The sequence below is a fragment of the Eubalaena glacialis genome, chromosome 2, assembly GCF_028564815.1.
Source record: "Eubalaena glacialis isolate mEubGla1 chromosome 2, mEubGla1.1.hap2.+ XY, whole genome shotgun sequence".
Taxonomy (NCBI): domain Eukaryota; kingdom Metazoa; phylum Chordata; class Mammalia; order Artiodactyla; family Balaenidae; genus Eubalaena; species Eubalaena glacialis.
In genome coordinates this window covers 53,534,887-53,538,966 of record NC_083717.1, presented here as the reverse complement: position 1 = coordinate 53,538,966, position 4,080 = coordinate 53,534,887, and positions in this window count along the sequence as shown.

Genomic DNA, 4,080 nt, shown 5'->3' with positions numbered 1-4,080 from the left:
AAAAGATCTGTAAAAAATACAAACACATGGAGGCTACACAATACACTACTTAATAACGAAGTGATCACTGAAGAAATCAAAGGGGAAATCAAAAAATACCTAGAAACAAATGACAATGGAGACACGACGACACAAAACCTGTGGGATGCAGCAAAAGCAGTTCTAAGAGGGAAGTTTATAGCAATACAAGCCTACCTCAAGAAACAGGAAACATCTCGAATAAACAACCTAACCTTGCACCTAAAGCTATTAGAGAAAGAAGAACAAAAAAACCCCAAAGCGAGCAGAAGGAAAGAAATCATAAAGATCAGATCAGAAATAAATGAAAAAGAAATGAAGGAAACAATAGCAAAAATCAATGAAACTAAAAGCTGGTTCTTTGAGAAGATAAACAAAATTGATAAACCATTAGCCAGACTCATCAAGAGAAAAAGGGAGAAGACTCAAATTAATAGAATTAGAAATGAAAAAGGAGAAGTAACCAGTGACACTGCAGAAATACAAACGATCATGAGAGATTACTACAAGCAACTCTATGCCAATAAAATGGACAACCTGGAAGAAATGGACAGATTCTTAGAAATGCACAACCTGCCAAGACTGAACCAGGAAGAAATAGAAAATATGAACAGACCAATCACAAGCACTGAAATTGAAACTGTGATTAAAAATCTTCCAACACACAAAAGCCCAGGACCAGATGGCTTCACAGGCAAATTCTATCAAACATTTAGAGAAGACCTAACACCTATCCTTCTTAAACTCTTCCAAAATATTGCAGAGGGAGGAACACTCCCCAACTCATCCTACGAGGCACCATCACCCTGATCCCAAAACCAGACAAAGATGTCACAAAGAAAGAAAACTACAGGCCAATATCACTGATGAACATAGATGCAAAAATCCTCAACAAAATACTAGCAAACAGAATCCAACAGCACATTAAAAGGATCATACACCATGATCAAGTGGAGTTTATTCCAGGAATGCAAGGATTCTTCAATATACGCAAATCAATCAACGTGATACATCATATTAACAAATTGAAGGAGAAAAACCATATGATCATCTCAATAGATGCAGAGAAAGCTTTCGACAAAATTCAACACCCATTTATGATAAAAGTCCTGCAGAAAGTAGGCATAGAGGGAACTTTTCTCAACATAATAAAGGCCGTATATGACAAACCCACAGCCAACATTGTCCTCAATGGTGAAAAACTGAAACCATTTCCACTAAGATCAGGAACAAGACAAGGTTGCCCACTCTCACCACTATTATTCAACATAGTTTTGGAAGTGTTAGCCACAGCAATCAGAGAAGAAAAAGAAATAAAAGGAATCCAAATCGGAAAAGAAGAAGTAAAGCTGTCACTGTTTGCAGATGACATGATACTATACATAGAGAATCCAAAAGATGCTACCAGAAAACTACTAGAGCTAATCAATGAACTTGGTAAAGTAGCAGGATACAAAATCAATGCACAGAAATCTCTTGCATTCCTGTATACTAATGATGAAAAATCTGAAAGTGAAATTAAGAAAACACTCCCGTTTACCATTGCAACAAAAAGAATAAAATATCTAGGAATAAACCTACCTAAGGAGACAAAAGACCTGTATGCAGAAAATTATAAGACACTGATGAAAGAAATTAAAGATGATACAAATAGATGGAGAGATATCCCATGTTCTTGGATTGGAAGAATCAACATTGTGAAAATGACTCTGCTACCCAAAGCAATCTACAGATTCAATGCAATCCCTATCAAACTACCACTGGCATTTTTCACAGAACTAGAACAAAAAATTTCACAATTTGTATGGAAACACAAAAGACCCCGAATAGCCAAAGCAATCTTGAGAACGAAAAATGGAGCTGGAGGAATCAGGCTCCCTGACTTCAGACTATATTACAAAGCTACAGTAATCAAGACAGTTTGGTACTGGCACAAAAACAGAAACATAGATCAATGGAACAGGATAGAAAGCCCAGAGATAAGCCCACGCACATATGGTCACCTTATCTTTGATAAAGGAGGCAAGCATATACAGTGGAGAAAAGACAGCCTTTTCAATAAGTGGTGTTGGGAAAATTGGACAGGTACATGTAAAAGTATGAAATTAGAAGACTCCCTGACGCCATACACAAAAATAAACTCAAAATGGATTAATGACCTAAGTGTAAGGCCAGACACTATCAAACTCTTAGAGGAAAACATAGGCAGAACACTCTATGACATAAATCACAGCAAGATCCTTTTTGACCCAGGTCCTAGAGAAATGGAAATAAAAACACAAATAAACAAATGGGACCTAATGAAACTTAAAAGCTTTTGCACAGCAAAGGAAACCATAAACAAGACCAAAAGACAACCCTCAGAATGGGAGAAAATATTTGCAAATGAAGCAACTGACAAAGGATTAATCTCCAAGATTTACAAGCAGCTCATGCAGCTCAATAACAAAAAAACAAACAACCCAATCCAAAAATGGGCAGAAGACCTAAATAGACATTTCTCCAAAGAAGATATACAGATTGCCAACAAACACATGAAAGAATGCTCAACATCATTAATCATTAGAGAAATGCAAATCAAAACTACAATGAGGTATCACCTCACACCAGTCAGAATGGCCATCATCAAAAAATCCAGAAACAATAAATGCTGGAGAGGGTGTGGAGAAAAGGGAACACTCTTGCACTGTTGGTGGGAATGTCAATTGATACAGCCACTATGGAGAACAGTATGGAGGTTACTTCAAAAACTAAAAATAGAACTACCATACGACCCAGCAATCCCACTACTGGGCATATACCCTGAGAAAACCATAATTCAGAAAGAGTCATGTACCAAAATATTCATTGCAGCTCTGTTTACAATAGCCAGGACATGGAAGCAACCTAGGTGTCCATCATCGGATGAATGGATAAAGAAGATGTGGCACATATATACATTGGAATATTACTCAGCCATAAAAAGAAATGAAATGGAGATGTTTGTAATGAGGTGGATGGAGTTAGAGTCTGTCATACAGAGTGAAGTAAGTCAGAAAGAGAAAAAGAAATACAGTATCCTGACACATATATATGGAATCTAAGGGAAAAAAAAAAAGGTTATCAAGAACCTAGTGGCAAGATGGGAATAAAGACACAGACCTACTAGAGAATGGACTTGAGGATATGGGGGGGGAGGGGTGAGATATGACAGGGTGAGAGAGTGTCATGGACATATATACACTACCAAATGTAAAATAGATAGCTAGTGGGAAGCAGCCGCATAGCACAGGGAGATCAGCTCGGTGCTTTGTGACCACCTAGAGGGGTGGGATAGGGAGGGTGGGAGGGAGGGAGATGCAAGAGGGAAGAGATATGGGAACATATGTATATGTATAACTGATTCACTTTGTTATAAAGGAGAAACTAATGCACCAGTGTAAAGCAATTATACTCCAATAAAGATGTTAAAAAAAGAAAAGAAAAGAAAAGAAAAAAGAACGAGTCAAACAGCAGAGGAGATACAACCAAAGAGATGAATCATTACCTGGAAGATATGTCATTTGAAAATAACCAGACCAAAGCACAAGTATGGGAAAGGCAGAAAAGAGAGTAAAAGACATCAAAGAACAGTAGAAAGGTGTAATATAATAGTAATAAAAGTTATGGAAGGAGACAATAGATATAATGGTGTGGAAATAATATTTGTAGAGATTATGGCTGAGATGTTTCTAAAATTGGTAAAAAGAGATTAAGCCACAGATTCACAAAAACTATGAAACCAAAATGAGATAAACAAAAAGAAAACTGCACTTAAATACATCATAATAAAACTTTTGGAAATTAGAATCAGAGAAAGATATCTTAAATGCTTGTCCAAAAATGTAAAAATCAACTTCAAAAAACAGTAAGACTGAGAGTAGATTTCTTAATAGAAACCAGAAAACAAAGAAGACAATTAATGACATTTTAAAGTGATGAAAGAAAATAGTTGCCAACAAAGAATTCTATACTCATTGTAAACATTCTTCACTTTTGAAGGAAAAATAAAGAAATATAAGACAAAAAAATCTTAGAGAAATT